We start from the raw sequence: 18469 nt of genomic DNA on the forward strand, positions 1-18469 counted from the left end.
GAGAGAGAGAAAGAGAGAGAGAAAAGGAAAGAAGAAAGAGACAACGACACGAGGCCAACGACCAGGCGCGATCAGCTGGGACAGGGTCACATGCAAATCAAGAAGCAAGAGCCGTCTCCTCCCTGCCATGCCAATTCATTTCGCACATTACCTACGTAAAAGCGGAACCGCAAAGTCGGCCGTACCGAGTGCAGTTTTAACATTGACCTCGGTCCTTGGCACTAAATTCCATCCTCATCTCTTCCACCATATGTTCTCAATTCGAAACGAAACGAATCGTCTTCCGTTTTTCGTCAAAGTATCGTCAAAGTTGTATTCGTTAAGGGATACGCGACGTTAATCGGGACAACGACTCGCTCTGTCCGCCTTAGGACGATAGTAAGCTATATGACGTAAGCAGGATGCAGTTAATACCTGCTGCTAACTAGTTTCTACTCCAAGCGCACCCACTCGATTCGTTCGTGTGTACGTACTTACTCCTTTGAGACAAGGGTTCATTAATTAGCCCTTTGCGGTCCTATCCGGAGTTGGATTTGATATTACACGTGTATATCTCCTAATGAATTTGATTTAATATCTGAAATACGGACAAATTACGTCGCAATGATAATGGATTTTTTACAATGAATTATATATTCCGAAAGAAATATATCGGATATCGAAGATTCGATGATAGTAGCTATTGAAAATTTCTATTATTTTTACGAAATCGTCTCGAACCAACAATTTGAGAGAAAGATCCGTTTCGTATACCGCGAAGAACCGAAAATCGTGAAAGAAGGGCAATGTACGAGAGGATAGGGTCCACCGATATTAAATACCGGCTTCGAAACTGGTTTCACGGCAGGTCCACTGACACACTACCGCGCTGCCGTTCGTCGCCCGAGAAATTCAAACTTTCTCGCGATAGCGTAAAGTAACATTTTCTGCAGGTGAAAACACACGTTTCGGGTTCGTGACAAGGAATAGCTAGCGAAGTTACCCATTACGACTACGAATTAAAGAGAACGGTATAACACGGGGCCAAAAATAATGAGTCACCCATAGTATTAGTAACTTCGGTACACTACGGTGCTCGCGATAAAATGTAATTATTCAAATACTTGGAAAATATGCATCGCAATTCGTTCGAACAATTCTATAAGGAACGCAATGGCATTTGAAATCTTTTCCTCGCGAAAGTCTTTATCTCCTTTATTTCTTTTTCTATTTCGGAAAGATCCTCGAACGAATACTAACGAAAATCGATTCGAAGAACGATCGAACCGAAGAGCCGCGCAAACTTTTCAGAAATTCAAACGGACGCGTTGTTTATTCGTTCCTTTTGCATGTACTAAACTCGGACGATTGCAAAAGAATGGAAAAGACGAAAGTTATATACGTACGTATTAATGCCGTTATGCAAGCCGAAACTAGCTAATGTATTCAAATTTATGATTCCTTCTTCTTTTTTTACTTTCTTGTCGAAGAAGAAACGTATCCTTCGGAGGCAGCACGTCTTTTCGCGCGATATTCGTTCGATCTTTCGGCAACGGGAAAGAGGCCGTTCGAGAAAGTAAAAAAAAAAAAAGAAAAGAAAAAAAAGGAAGAAAAAGAAGAAAAAAGAAAGAATACGAATAAATTATCCGGACCGTTCGCACGAAATCCGACGAGGAGAACGCTGCGTTGAAATCGATGATGTTAAGGTATACCTTGGAGGATACTCGACCGTGGACCCGAGCGAAGAGGATCGTGCGGTTTGTTTCATGCGGAAAACATAGACGTAGATCTACGAGGAAACTCAAACTGCATTTCAGTAACTACGATTACATAAGCGCTTTACCGGTTTGCTAATTGTCTTTCGGAATTGGTTGGTCCGTGTTCGCGCAATCACCGAAGAAATATCTCAGACGATGGGACGTTAATTACGCAATTTAGAGAATAAACTTAATGGAAGTCGTCGAATCGATTAAATTTTCTTGGTGAAAATCTTTCCGGCGGAAAGGTCGCACGATCGTTGGACGTTCGTTCGTCTTGCGTTTGAAAAATGCAAGGATAGATCGTTTTAATGGAAGGAAAAAGCGACGGACAATAACGACGAGAAGAATGTCGAGGGGAGGAACGCATAATGAACACACTTTCCAACATCCTTGACTTCCTTATAGGCAGGCACGCGGGATATTACGTAACGAGCCTTCGAGTTGTTAACCGTTGAGAGGAGGAGTTAGAGACTCGACGTGGATGGGAGGAAGATGGTGTCGCAGGAGAAGGATACCACCAAAGGCGTCCGGATAAAGTTTCACAAATATTTTCCGATAAGAGATATCGTCTTAACGGGGCTGCGCGATAACGTCGAAGGACGACTTCGAGAAAATGCATAGAAAGGAAATAACAATTGCTTCGAGTCCTCATTCCGTGTAAATACGCGAAATTCATTACGGTAATCGCACCGATTTAACGATCTTATTATAACGATAGGAATCGTGGTTTTCTCTCGTCGGATCCGACGGAAACTCGCGCAAAATCGTCGAGTTATCGCGATCTTCGTCTTTAACCGCGCTAGATAAGGGGAACAATGGAGTCTTCTTATCCACCTTCGATAGTTTACCGTACCCAAGCGGTACGAAGTCCGAATAGGCAGAGTCAAGGTGGTCGGGTGATACGCGTTAATGGATTACGTAAGCGACAATAGTTGTCGTCGATCGAGTGCAGCGCGTTCCTTTTTCTTTCTTCTTTATTTTTTAGCACGTTCGGTCGTAAGAAAAAGAAAAAAGCCTAGCTTCGTTTCGATATAATTATCATCAAGATCGGCTTTTCCATATGTTTTTAATTATTTCTTCTTATCTGGCACGACCGACGATAAGTAGAAACGATCGAGCGAAGTCGAACGAATGAACGGGTGTCGCCGCAACACGCGTATCGGAATCAACCTTGTCGAGTAACGTTCACTCGGAGCAGGTTTTTTCTCTTCTTCTTCCACACTCCACGGTTACAGAGAGTTAATGTTGATCTAACCTGTATTTGCAAAACGCATACCCATATACAAACGCACACGGCTACGGACATGAAAGTACACTCGTGGAGCTCGGACGAAAAACAGAGTAGAACTTTAGTAGCCTACTCATTAGCGTCGTTACGGTACCTCGTGTCCTTTGCTACGCGTTCCACTTTTTCGTTGCTTCTCCGATGCATTCCCCTCTTTCCTTTCCGCGTCCTTGCAACCACTTTAGAAGTAGCCCACGTTCGTACGAGTACCTCCTCTCTGTGTTTTACGATGACACCGCAGAAATGATTTCTCTCTCTCTCTCTCTCTCTCTCTCTCTCTCTCTCTCTCTCTCTCTCTCTCTCTCTCTTCTTTTTCGTCCGGCTTTTTCTTTTCCTTTTTTTTTCTTCCTTGCACGAGCTATTCCAATAACAATCTCGCGTTAGCGATCTTTCGCGTTTCCGTTCTTCGTCGTTTCACTCTCGACGTGACCACAAGACGAGACGTTGTTACGACGTTACGACGTCCAAGTTTCCAGACGCAAGAAGGTAATAAAGGGAAAAGGAATAAATTATATGGTCTGAATGCAACATGTCTATATGTGGGTTAGCGATGGAACTGCGAAGCGACGAAGCGCGATACGTCTCGCGACTCTCGAGTTTTAGATACATAATATTCCAAGTTTCCAATATTAGCAAGGTAGTTTCGATTATGGAACAGGTTGATAAGTAACTACTGCATCCGACATTAACTAACCATCGTGGCTGCCGAATGGGACGAATGCTCAAATATGTACGAATCTTGTTTAATCGTTAATTCGACAAACGTATTTGTAGATATAGGCGAATCGAGAAATAGAAGAGAAAATTCGATATTAAAGTCATAAGTATCATTTTTTAACATTTATCGTGGCAAAAACGTGAAATCATTTATGCGATAAAATCTTCGGAATAAAAGCAAAGTTCATTTACTCGTTTTCCGATTTGTACGACTCAGGAAAGTTTGATTACGAGCTTTAATTTAGATTCGATCGATACGTCACCTTCGACATGCTACAACGAACGCACGTTCGATCTCAATTATTCTATTTGCGCGTGAAACGTCGTATCGCGTTATAGAATGGCCGTTATCATACGACACGCGCGCTGGATATCGACCCACGCGAAATCGCGGATTCCACACACACAGGGTAAATGATATTTATCCGTACGCGTAATTAATTGTAGATTTATTTGCGTACGGTGAAAAGCGTATGTCCATACTCGTATCGCGGGGCCACAAATTGAGCAGTCATCGACACACATAGGTATTTGTGTGTTTCTTCTGTTCCATTAACCCACAATGAGACAAATATGAGAGATCGCGTTGCGTCACGAGAACGATGTAAATACTCAAGGATGCGTTTAGTTTATTATTAATTCAATTCGTCGGTCAAACTTAAAAGATGACACGCGCGACGGCACAGAAGGCCATTGTTAATTCGTCCGTAGTAAATTTAAATGACGCTTTATAAAAGTTACACGAACGGCCTTTCTCGACTATCTACGAGGGTTTTGTAAGGTCGCTCTTTACGCGCTTGTTATTTGCGAATTCGTCGTGCATCTATTCTACGTACGCAGCAGTTAACGATCGATCGACGATCGAATGTCACGAACGAACGTTTCTCGTGCATACACACGTACGTGTGATAGGTATTCGTACGCGCACACGTATGATTTCTAAACGTATGTTCCCACCGTCGAATATCTAAGTCGCGTATAATCGTACACGTCCGAAGCTCTCGCAAAAGCTTCTTTTTTCTTTATGCGCGTGAAATCTATCGTCAAGCGAACGTAGAGTTCAACCGACGCCCACGTGCGTTCAAGAGACTTGGAGAACTGTTAATTGCATGGCAAATTAAAGAACCGGTGCGTGCGCAAACGAACGTCCTTCGTTAAGAAAATGCATTTTTTCTCGACGATGTATCTTTAAATAGAAAATCGACGAGCGAAGAACTTTGAAATTCTTTCTACGCGATGGATGGCATTCAATTTGTCGGATCTCTAATTTCGCTGGCTACAAATTATTCGCAGGCTACAAAGACCTCAGACGGACGTCAAGATGAAACTTGTAACGAGCCGAGTAATTTCGAAGGAGAGGCAGGAATATTGACTGTAAGTGAACTCGCGTGTCCACGCGTCGAATATTATGTGGAAGAGAGAGAGAGAGAGAGAGAGAGAGAGAGAGAGAGAGAGAGAGAGAGAGAGAGAGAGAGAGAGAGAGAGAGAGAGAGACAAAGAGACAGAGAGGAAGAAGAGAGAGATGGACAGATAGAGATACCTTTATTTTATTAATAGTGATGGCTCAGACAGTATAAGCAGTGCCGTCATGTATATTTATGCAGGTACGACGTACTTATTCATTCTCTTCGACGTTTCGCGAACCGTTCTGACTATTCATAACGTCAGCGGACTTCGACGAGTCGGAGTCACCTTGCTACCACGCTGTCTCTCTCTCTCTCTCTCTCTCTCTCTCTCTCTTTCTTTTTCTATTTCATCCGATAAATCGATTTTCCATCGACGACGAAAGACGAAAGGAGATCTCGTCGGAGCCAGAAGACGGTCGCGGCTAGAGGGGACGCGTACAAAATGATTTTTATTTATATCCCAATAGAAAAAGAAAAAGCCGATAGTAAATACTCCGAGCATCGCTTATGAAAATGCATGTTTATATCTCGCGTCGTTCTCTCGCGTTGGCAAATGAATGAAGTAAGAGAGAAGGGACGAACGAAAAAAGAAACGTTTCCAAATTCCACGAACCGGTTCGCCGGTCCTACGAATTTACCTTTTAGACGAGTGATTTTTGTCTCGCCAGACAAATATAGTAGTAACGTTTGTATTACTTTTCTTGCGAAACGAGATATGAATATTCTTTTCTTTTCTCTTTTTTTTTTTGTGAGAAAGATCGAATTCTTTCTATCGTTTAGCGAAAAAAAAGGCGTTTATATATGTATATACAATATAAATAATAAAATATCGTTCTCGTTATTCATGAGATACCTGGAACGGAATAAGGTACGGTCTGCGGTTGCGGTGCCCAGTAGGCTTGACTGATGGCAGGGTAGTGGCTCTTGGAGCCCAAGGTAGGCCCGTTAGCGTACTGTTTCCGACTCTTCATCGCCATCGTCGATGTTTCCGGCGCGTACGGTTTGCGCAGGAGTTTCTATTCGCGCGCGCGAGATACGAACTGCTTTAGATATTTAGCAAGGAGAACGCGAACGTTGTCGAGGACAACGAGAGGAAGGTACTACACTCGCGCGATTCATAGATTTTCATAGAGCGAAACCACGATGTTTACACATATCTATGTATCACTCGCACCCACACACGCGCGCGCACACGCGCGCGTAAACGCACACGCACAGGCAGAGACGGCACATACGAGTATATATTTATAAACAGGCTCTCGGAGCAATGCGGCGTAGTACGGCACATGTACGCGCGTAAAGCTCAATCCATAATCGGTTTCCGCATCTTAGGACGACGAAGTGAAAGGCTGCCCTCGCGGCAATCGTAGAAATTCTGGGCCGGGTCGAACGAGTCGTTGTAGAATCGATTATTTAAGCGTGCGTCTTCTCGACGACAGGACGACGGCCACGCGACTGCTGGAGTCGTCGAGGCACGTGCCCTCTCTCCTTTATCGCCTCGCTCCCTCTTCCTATCCGTATATACGCGCGTATGATGTATATATATATGTGTGTGTGTATATATGTATACATATATATACACGTATATGGTATCTATATTCTTCGCGTAGTAACGATCAGGGTGTCCTGCCTAGGGAACTGCGAGCAGCTTCTGGTAAACGAGGATATCTTCTTACGTAATCGCACTAGTCTCGACGAGTTCGCGCTAGTTATGCAACGTCGTGGCACTACGACGACGACGACGACCACGACCACGACGACCACGACGACCACGACGACCACGACGACGACGTCGTTAATGACATATACGCTCGACGGACGATAAACGACGCGTTTCTATCTCTCTTTTGTTACTCGCGCGCGATTTTCCTCTTCTTCTTCTTCCTTCTCAGTTTCTCTTCCTTAGCTCGTGACAGTAACGAGCGTCGGGATGGTTGTAAAGCGCGCGTTACGCTCTCTTCCACGGTCGTTCGCAAGGATGACGGAAAAACTCCCTCTGCAGTTTCTCGAGCCATCCGTCGAATATCGATTTCTTCTTCTCGTCCACCTCTTCTCCTCTTATATTATTATTACGTTTTACCGACGTTCCTCCTTCTTGTTTTCCCTTTTCCGTTTTCCTTCCCCTCGTGGTATAGCGCGGGAGACGGAAAGATTCGCGAGCGATTCGAAAATAGAATACACTAGAGAAAATCCGCTATAAACCGTTCGTCTCTTCCTGGAACTCTCGAGTGCGAGCACGGACTCATTAGCGAAATAATGACCGATGGCGATTAGCGAGATAATTATTCGCGCATACGTGTACGGAGATATATATCTCGATGCGCGCGTTCACGAGCGAAACACTTTTTCTATCGATTTAAATAACAGGATTATCTTTCGTTATTCTCTTTCGAAGGAGCGCGCGTCCTTTCGCGCGAGATGTCACGTTTGGCGCGTGCGCGATCGCGACCGTGTACGAAGCACACCGGTGAGTTACTTAGTTTTCACCTCCTTTCGTCTTTTTCTCCTTCTTTCGTCTACTTCCACTTCTTCTTTCCCCTCCTTCTCCTCTTTTTTTCTTCTTTTTCTTCTCCTCCTCCTCCACCTCCACCTCCTCCTCCTCCTCCTTCTCTTCGTCGTTGCGACGTCGTAGAGATATGGACGAGAGAGAGGACGCGTTCCTCGGCCGACGCTCAACAAGTGAGAGAACCGGCGCGACGCGACTCGGCTTTCCTCATCGGCGCGCTTCGTGCTTCTCCGTGTTGGCCGCGCCGCGCCGCGCCGCGCCGCGCCGCACCGCGTCGTACCGCACCGCACCGCACCGCACCGCACACCACACGCCGCGTTCCCCCTCCCTACCTTTCTGTTTTCGTTCGTGCTCGCTCGCGCCATTCCCTCGAGTAACCTCTCTCTCTCTTTCTCTCTCCTCCTCCTCCTCCTCTTTCTTTTTTCCTTCCACTCTCTTTCTCTCTTTGCACATACATTGCTTTTCGTTGGAACTTCAAAGAGACCACTTTTATCTTTATTTCTTACTTTTAGTTTTACCTTTATACGATTACACCAAAGTATTCTGAAATTTGTTCCAAAAGGTAATTGCACTCGGAATGAAATAAATCTATTCCTTTTTACATGTACGTTACTCCTCGAGTGTCGTTGATTGTGCGAAGAAATAGAAGAAGGAAAAAAAAAGGGAAGATATTTAACAAACCGATATTATCGTCGCTCGAATCCCGATCTCTATTACGCGTCGTTCATTCCCATAATTTTTTTGCATCTCGCGCATCGATCTTTTCCTTTCTCTCTCTTTCTCCTTTTTTCGATGGTTTCCTTCCATCTTGTTCCGTTGCAGCAACATTGTCTTTCCTCTGTCTCTCTCTCTCTCTTCTTTTTACGCTCACGCGAGACACGCGTATACGAATCGAGAGAGGTGGTACTGGAGCGCACACGCTCTCGCCAACAGCTGATCTCGCAACACGTGATTCGCGCGAAGCCGCGTCCGAGAACGACAGATTCAAAAAAAATGTCTTTCTGTTCGTTTCAGGAATATGTAATCGCGTGTACGAGGTAGCACGTCGAACACTCCAAGAGGAAGTTCGACGAAGGAAATAGATTAAATTCTTTTCGAGAGATAAATTTGTGTTATTTCTTTCTTGGACGCTTCGCTTTATTCTTCGAACGATGAATCGCGCTGTAACTCGTTTCTTTTTTCCTTTTGTTCGTGCTTCGATTCGATCCTTACAATAGACTTCGTATCGATCGACCGTTCTTTATCTAAACTTTTTGTACATTAAATACTCCTTATGGAAGTATCGATCATCGATTTATCGCGCCTTCTTAACGAACCTTTTCAAAATGTACGTTTTACCAAAGGTCGTCTCAACTCCCTCGAAATACGATAATATTATAGTTTATCGTCGAATGACGTAGGAAAACCAGAAAAAATTGCGAGTAGATCGGTACGGTATTATGATTCGCGAAAGCATTTTCCGGCGTTATTCCAGTTCATTCTCGGTGAATGAACGTAGTCTTCTTTATCGTAACAAAGGACTTTGCTTTTCCTCGTAAATCTGAGAGACTAAAGAACGAAAGAAAGGACTATCGGAGGACGAGGGAAACGAATTTAATGGATTCATTAAATTAAATCCTGGCACGGTTCGTCGTCGATGCGAATTCCTTACAATCGGCAAATTTGTAGAAAGCATTTCGTCCTCGTTGTACGACCAACGCATTCCATTCTACGTATTTAGTTTTATTATTAAAAACGAGTTACGATTATAGACGGCCGCTGATAATTACGAATCGTTTACGAGGGCAGACACAATTTATGTCGGATTAAGCTACCGAAAAGATGACGTTAAGCCTTTAATAAAGCATCGGAATTATTCGACACGTACGTACTGTATATGCGCCGAGAACCGTGCCAGTTCAAACGTAATAGATAGATATTCGAGCGTACGTAACTTAACTCTGCTTGTTTACGAGGAAGAACGCTTGCCAACGATTCGCGCAGACTCGAGTCCGTGACTCATCGATGCTTTTCATTATCGCGAAGATGCGAAGACCGAAGAGAAGAGAATGAGACGTATTTCGTAGGTGTTGCTTGTAATTCGTCGAATATTTCTATTTTCATTGGACGACGCGTATTCCTGCAGATCAAGAAAATACTACGTATCTAGAAAACGATAAATTCATGATTCCTAACGAGCGCTACGGAAGACCAGACATTCTTGATAAGATCATAAACTGCAAATCGAATTTGCGTTTCTTCCTTTTCTTCTTTTTTCTTCTTTTTTTTTTGTTTTCGTTGAATTTGAGACGTCGGCGAGGACACGCTTGAAAAACGGAACGATCTTATACGAGATGGCTTCGTTCAACGCCGAAACGTTGAATTATTTAAGAGTAGGTTCACGCGCAAATCTCTCTCTCTCTCTCTCTCTCTCTCTCTCTTTATACCTCTTCCTCTCTGACGCAATGCAAATTTCAGAGGCCGGTTGGAGCCAACGTGCCAAATATGTTTCACGATTACGAGGCCTCTTGTAATTCGATTATCTATCGACGATGCGCGGGAAATCCAAACGATTGTTAAACAACAACAACGTTCGGGCAGACGGTCGGATAGGCGCCGAGATCGCGTGAAACTGCTGGCTTTTCAGTTTTATGCGAAAAACAACTATAAATCGAGCGTCGAGATCTTAACATTATCTTCGTTTGTTCTTCGTTCCTTCTTCTTCTTCTTCTTCTCGTTCCTCTCGTTCTTCTTTTCCTCGGAGCCCTCGTCAGCCTTCTTACAGTCGTAAACGAATTTTCCATAATTTTCGATGTTTCATTATGGCGCTATCGATCGACGTCCCGTGAAAGATTCATTTCCTTTGACGCAGCGACCTCGAAATTGATTCGATTCGAACGCATTTCCTTTTACGGTTCCTTCACTTTTAACTTTCCATATCATTTATCGCTTTCCGATGATTCCCATAGTGCACGGTGACTCTTCTTCATCTGACTTTCATGCGCGAAGAGGTCACATTTGGGTGGCTAATAATGGAAGAGATCTCTGCACGAGAAAAAGAGAGAGAGAGAGAGAGAATGTAGAGGTAATCGATGCGCAGAGGCCACGAGGTCATCGTTACCATCGACGTTTCGCTGTATATTTCTGCTCCGTCGAACGTGGCCGAGAATGCATTATTTATATGTACCCGTATATACGGGCATTGTCGGTTCGTCACATTATCCAGGGAAGAAGAGAGGGCGGTGGAAGGGACGATGGGCGACACGAATGTATATAAGTACGTCGATGTGTATGTCCTACGTAAGCAAACTCCGTAACTTTTTCATCGTATATTTGCTACAGATTCGATTTGCACGCTAAATTCGATGCATTACTTACGTCTTTCTTTCTTTTTATCTCGTTTTTTGTAAAAAAAACAAAAGCACTATAAAGAACGAGCTCGGGAAAACCTTGCGTTTCCTATCGCTTTATTTATTTCTTTACTTCGCATAAATATCTATTCGTCAAAATTATTTATAGGAGCAACGAGACGAACTGCAAGGAACCTAAATACTCGTGATAACGTCGATTTAACGGAGGACAATTAAACTTGATTTAACTCCGAACTCGGTTCTTGATCGATCAATTCCGTGGTTAAACTCGGTTTCAGTTTCAACCAACGCTCGTGAAACCGATCCCTGGCGTAATTGAGTTACTCGTTCGTGTAGCGTTCGCGTAATATTTTACGCGATCCGAGTCCCTCGGATCGATTCAAAAAATTCAGTCGATCGTCGGTAAGGGAGAACGAGGGTGTCGACGAAGAAGGAGAAAGAAGCAAACGCTCGAACGAAACTTTTGTAGCAAACAAAGCGTTCCTATAGCGGAGAACGTTTCAGAAAACTTTATGAATTTTTATATTTCCCATTCAATCGATGAATTCGTCGTTGGGATCGAGCCGACGAAAGTAGATTTACACGGATCGGTCAGATTTATTGCGTCCGATAAAAAAAAAAGTTATGACTCTAAGGAATTTCTCGGTATTGCTCGACGAGAGAATCGGTCGTAAGGAGAAAGGGAGATAGAGAAAGAGGGAGAACTTTCACGAGAAGAACGATCTCGTAGGGCGTTAAGGTGGCAACGACGTTACGAGCATTCCACTAAATCCACCCAACCGTACCTTCGCTACTCCTTGTTTCTCTGGTCTTCCTAAAAACTTTTCCTAGTGCATATACAACTTCGGTATGTCTCTCTTTATTTTTTCTTTCTATAACATACACGTAACGCTAGGATCCGTATTTATACGTGTGGAACGAATAGCAAGTACCGCGCGCGCTCTTAGGGGGCTATTCTTGTACTACGAAACGAGAAGAGTAGTAGGAAGAAGAAACGTAGCCGGTACGTAGAAAAGCAGATCACCAGACGACGTTACGAAGCTTCTTCCGGCGATGGCTCCTTATATACGTTACGGAGGTCAAGCACGTTAACCGCGTAACGACGCGAACCGATATTCCTCGGCTGACCCTGTTGTCACGGCTCAAAGGATAACGTCGTTCACTGTTTCGTGCATGTGCGTGCACGTATGTATGTTTCTACGTATATCGAATTTTATATAGAGCCTTCGGTAACTCTGTGAACGAAACTACTTCGCATTTAATTGGAAAAAACACTTTGATCGGACAAAAAAATATGTTTTTATGCATTTTTCAATTTTCACGTAGAGATCGTTAAGGTTTCGTAGAAAAAACAAAAAAAAAGAAAACACGAACGAGAAGAAAAAAGAAAAAGAAACGAGAGAAAAAAGATGTTACATAAACATTAATGACTCTGCAAAGTCCCGATATTCATCAAGGTAAACCGTGAGAACATAGATCGTCTAAGACGAAGTATCAAATGACAGGTGCAGCTTAGGATTAATTTCTTACGCTTAAAAAAAGAGAGAGAGAGAGAGAGACAAAAGAGATTCGCTATTGAAAATACGTTCGGAATCTAAGATCTTTGCCATGTCTTTGCGACGTGATTCGGATAACTCTATCGTACGTATGTACAGTAGGTGTAAATGGTAGCTTTAACATAATGACTGTGTACAATGGTGCAATAGCACTCGCCGAGTATAGACGGTGTATATAAAGAAAATTTGGCGATCTTCCAGTCGGTGGGGCCTGTTCCGTCTTACCTATATTATCACTGACAGACTCTCTACTGTGTGTATCTATAAGCTAGAGCATCGTGTACGGACAACAATGACGCTCCCTTTGGCTTTTGCTTTTTCTGCCGAGTTTACTACAATGCCACGGAATAAATCGTCTTTATGACGACAGCTTTATGAAACCCAACATTCTCTTACTCGCTCTTACTCAGCCACTCACTCTCTCTCTCTCTCTCTCTCTCTCTCCCTCTCTCTCGAATCGTTTCTTTTTCTGAAATCGATATTTTCTTACATGACAAAGCTGACCTACATCTTTGGGACGTTAAATTTTTCAATAAACGTGTCGGAGAATAAATGTAATAATAATAACAATAGATATCTTAGTATGTATATATGTATGTATGTATATACGTATGCATGCATGCATTTGTACGAATCGTATGGGTTCGATCCGTGAATAAGTTTTTCCCGAGAGCATACCAGACAATATCTCGTACAATTTTTTCTCGGTATTCCGTCTGAAACGAATGCCAAACGCATGTGAATTAAACTCACGAAGTCATGCATTCTCGGCAGCACGTGCATCCGTAGGAGGTCGCAGAAGAAACAGCGGGAATCTTTCTACCTTCTCTCTTCGATCATACTGACCTTACGCGAATTCCAAGGTGCGAGTAACGCATCATCCTACACCGCAGCACGAATCGTACGTTTCGCAACGCACGCAAAGCTAATAATCCATCGCTCGGTAATAATATTCGTTGGATGCTTTCGTGATAAGCGTAGTCACGCTACGAGTTCTTCTTGCTCGTTCGTTGCCACGATTGTCCGTACTGTTGAATATTTCAACATACTTTTCCGATATGGAGTCGTTTTTTCTTTCTTTTCTTTTTTACATTGCCTCCGAACTCTCGAGGAGACTACGTTGATCTCGTTAGAGAGTAAAAGAAACTTTATAAAAAAAATTAAATTACATCGTTCGACGCCTGGAATAAATATAATAAATGTATCGATATTAATCTTTGAATTTTTTTTCCATTTTATTTTCGTCCATCTGTCACAAGATTAATAATCGATAATTGTATTGAATTGTTGAATGTTTCTTTTTTTTTTTCTTTCTTTTTCAATTGACGTCACGTCACATTACGCATCCACGCTCAAAACACGCATGCTTTTTACTCCTTCTACATTCCCGTTGCGGTTTCGTTATAAATTTCGATTAATTCGATCGGGTTCGTGTCCCTCTAGAATTCTATCACGGTCATGCTAAAATATCTTCTCGTGTGGAACGAATGCGAAACGCACGGAAATTATAAATGCAGGAGCACGCATTGTTGGTTTGTAACGGTGCACGATACCGCATACAAGCGTTGCTTTTAATCGCTTAGCCGGATTATCGGTTGTATAGTTGCAAACAGATACTTAGTGTATTCAACGTCGATCTATACGCTTTGTTTGTTGATTGTCCGATCTAGTTTAAATATATAGAAAATCGTTGAGAACAGAAGCGGAGCGAGTACTTCAACGTTTAATCCCGTTGTTATAACGAGGAAAAGTAATATTGCTCGTAGAAACGAAGTTTCACTGTTCATTTTCTTAAAAGGGAAATAAACCGAGTCGACGCTACTTTTGTTCTCATCGGTTCATATAGTTGCACATAACGATCCTATTCCTAGTGCTTGGTCAATTCATACGTATTACGAGAATTCACGAAAGTCATTGTAAACTGTAATACCGTAGTCAATGACACGAGTTTCTCGTGGACTTCTTCGAAATGGCTCGAGTTGATTCCATCTGGTCGATAAGTAGCTACTTGCTTCTTCCCGTCCATTTTTCCTTGCTCTCGCTAACGACAAGTAGATGCGCAAGTACTTATGTACTCGAATATGTATATTCGAGAGAATGCAAAGTTCAACATGTACTTATTACGTACGTGTCGTTTTCCTTCCAATTGTTATTACAATCGAGACGGGATAATTGCGAAAATGGCCAAACGATTATCGTCCGCGTAGATTCGTATTACTTTTCGACGAATTTAAGATATTTTTCGATATTCGAATTATACGCGGCTCCGTTAATGGCACAACTACGGTATTCAATGACGCAATCACTGTCCGTTCTATGCAATCGGAATATTCTGACACACCAGGAATCATCGATCCACCGGATGTTTACGGACTCGACGATCTTGATTGCATCTAGGTGCGATCGTTCGCGTAGAATTACACTCGCGTTACCGACCTTTCGAAGAGATCTATAATTACAACGTTCGAATTTTGTTATGATAACTTTAGTATCGTATTTCCTTGAGAAACGCAATCTGAAAACTACCGTTTGGTATACATGTTTTATTATGAAATATATATGAGATAACTTATGAAGCAACGAGTTCAACTTTTATACAATTAGTCCAACGAAATATAATTTTACAAAAGTTCTCGTACGTGTTTAAACGATGTTATCGTACGTAGATGTGCGATCGCGTACGATCGAGGTATGCGATACGTATTATCGATCGTAGGTCACCGAATTCTTATAGATAAGATAAATATTATCGCCTTTGATACGACACTACGAAAGAAATTCGTCTTCGCGTTGCCCGTAATATTTTATGACTTTTTTTCGATATCAATTACGTCCGTATTGTATCTCTTTATCGAATAAAAATGAAACAACGTTGAAATTAACGAGAACGAAGGATCGCGAAGATGCCGTTTCGATCGAGATCATCAACGAGATACAACGCGCGATCGTTTCTTAAGCAAAAGGAAGAACAAACAAGAAAATAAAATAAAAGAAAAGAAAAAAAAAAAAAAAAAACATTTGATCTTGGACAATCTCGATGACTTGGCGCGAGTTACGAGAGCGATAATTTCGTCGTAGAATATAGCGTGAGAATGATGTAACGTCGATTACTTCACAACTAGAAATCACGAGATGCAATTTGTAGAACTGCGGTGTCTCCCATTCTAGGAGAGAATAATAACTAAGTAAATAAGTGAGCGAGCGAGTAAGTAACCGAATGTTTTCGCGTCCTATCGATTTTATTATTCGATATAATCGAAACCACGAAGAAAGACCATGGAGGAGCTATCGTTGGCTCGTGTAAAATCGCGCATCGAATAAACAAATAAACATTATGAAATATTAATGACACGTCTTGGCAGTTAATGCGAGAGGCGTCGATTGGATATCGGAGGAGGCTGCTCGATCGTTACGATGCTCGTCACACTTTTGGTCAGACTCTTGGCTAGTTTTTCGTTTATTTATTCGCGTCGAGCGTTTATTATCTTAATTCTCGTAGGTAATCGTTGAAAAAGATATCGTGCTCATGAGTTTCTCGACGAGTCTCGCAATAATACTATCTCGAACGCGTTTAATTTCTTTTCCGAATGGGGAAAAAAGATCAGCGATAGATTCGATGAAGCTAAGCAAAGCTGTCTGAACAGGAAACGAGAGTGAGTGAACAAAAGAAAGCTCGAAAGCGACACGTTCGTTACTTAGTCGGTGATAAAGCGTGAGTTGGCTTCGTCAGCCAAAATAAACAGAATGTCACGGGTATAAATAAAGCTTTCGCTCTCTTCGACCTCGTGTCTTTTCATCGGGCACGACGCATCCAACGTTCTTCGGACGAGAGCTCTCTTTCTTTCTTTCTTTCTCTCCCCCTCTCCACCCCCCCCCTCTCTCTTGATCGACGCGTCTTCCTTCGAAGACGCTTCTAAAATCGTCCTAACGAAATGTGCATCAACGCTCGGTCTTTAAAGAAAATAAACTCTCTCCTAGGTTCTTTCATATTTCTTTACGTAATGAAGATTTACCTTTTACGTTGTCTCTCCTGTGGTTGTTTTCGATCTAACGAGGAGAGGATTAGATGCGGAAACACTATCTCTGTGTGTTGTTTATATAAAATATAATCCTAGGTGACCCTTAAGCTTACCTGGCGACACTTTCTATTTTCAAACAAAACCACCAGGTATAATACCCTGATTATACCTGTGCTTCTCTTTTTCCTCTCTCTCTTTTTTTTAATCTGTGAAACATATTATCTTTTTCCTTCCTTTTTTTTCCCAAGAATATTCACTTAAAACTACATTTTCGTAGAAGATTTTCAATTTCGATCTTCGACATTATGAAAAACGCGAAGGTATAAACTATCCAACTTTCACGAGTCTTGTTCGCATCTATTCTTCGTGGTTAAATATTCAAACGATTCTACGAGCATCGGTCTCTTTCTACGATAAGCGCGTAAAACAAATGGCACTTAATACCCATCCACTCGTTCGTGCATAATTCTCACTTATCGCATACTTGGCACGCGCCGTACAACGAGGGATCTTTCGAGGCACGTTTTCTCGATGGCGCTTAAACCATACTCTTCTCTTCTTTTCCTATTTTCGCTCGTTAGTCGCTCTTAGTTTGATATCCGAAGACTAGTTTGGTGCATACATCATTTGTGCCTGTGCGTGTGTGTGTCGCGCATATACATTTACGTATTAAAAGTACGCGTATACATATATATCTACGCGCATATATCATATGTAACACGTGCGTACCGGAACTCTTCCTCTACTACATGCCACTTGTAACGCTATTGTAGTTCTACGATCCGTATGCGAAAAGAAAAAAAGAAAGATGAGAGAGAAAAGAGGGGACACGAGGGGGAGAGAGAGAGAGAGAGATAGGAGGGGAGAAAAAAGGAAACACATCGAACAAAAAACGCTACCACCAGCGATCCAGCCGGTTGCCGTCGCAGCACGTGACGGGTGTCGTTAATATTTCATTAGCATTCGTTTTTCGCACTGACTCTGACGCACGGATTTTATAAGCCTATCCAGCCTCTCTCCCTCCGTTTACTCCCTCTCTGTGTCTTTTCTTTGTGTCTTTCTCTCCCCCCCCCCCTCTTTCTCTCTCTCTCTCCTAGGTTTACACATCGAAACCTCGAATACACATGAATAAAGAAATAAGTAAGGATACGTGGAAGATTACTTTCCTTCTTCCGTCTGCGTAACAATGACCTTTGAAAATTTTATAATATTACCTATTTCGAGCAGGTAAACTCTGCTTTGCCTTTTTTCTTTTTTCTTTATTCCTTTCTCTCTTTCGTCCTCTTTTGCTACCAACGTGCGTACGTTCTCATCTTTTCTTTCTTCTTCTTTTTCTCTTCCCTTTTTTGCATTTAACATCCCCCGTATATTCTGTCATTAATTTCGTCAATCAACGTTTCACAACTATATTGTATCTTATTTGACTATATGCCATCTCGGCAAGCCCTCGATTTAGCCAATTAATTAACTCTTAATGAGTACGCTTTGAACTATATTCTCGGTGTAGCGAAGAGAGTTACAACTTCTCCTCTACGATCTTCTTCGACAAGATCGTAGAAACTATGTCGTCTTAGTGGTTTCAACTAACGGTGTATATATTACCTTTGTCGAATTTTATTATTAATTTTATTACCAAAGCCCGGACGGTGCTTTTGACGTAGACAGTAGGTAACGGATATTAGAAGATAACCGTGTTGGGATATCAAGGAATAAAATACGACGAATTTCAAACGGAATAATATCGCGTTTATCTCTTTACGATCTCCGCCGTTATCGTATCGAATAAAATCGAGTTGACGATATTAAAAGTCACGTAAGTCAAATGAAAGTTATAGCAACGAAACTTTTTCGATCTTTTAGACCAAACCCAATTCCCATTCCCATTGACGAT

The 18469-nt window shown here is 42.3% G+C and overlaps 1 protein-coding gene and 1 long non-coding RNA gene across 38 annotated transcripts in view; one reads left to right on the forward strand and one right to left on the reverse strand.

The window, feature by feature from the left end:
- The window catches only part of LOC122636525, a 206070-nt gene that overhangs the window by 31803 nt on the left and 155798 nt on the right, over positions 1-18469 (forward strand). The window lies entirely within an intron of this gene.
- LOC122636519 (CUGBP Elav-like family member 1) overlaps positions 1-18469 on the reverse strand; it is a 253063-nt gene that overhangs the window by 26650 nt on the left and 207944 nt on the right. The gene's annotated exons all lie outside the window — the stretch shown is intronic.

Source organism: Vespula pensylvanica, chromosome 22, assembly GCF_014466175.1.
Source record: "Vespula pensylvanica isolate Volc-1 chromosome 22, ASM1446617v1, whole genome shotgun sequence".
Lineage (NCBI taxonomy): Eukaryota > Metazoa > Arthropoda > Insecta > Hymenoptera > Vespidae > Vespula > Vespula pensylvanica.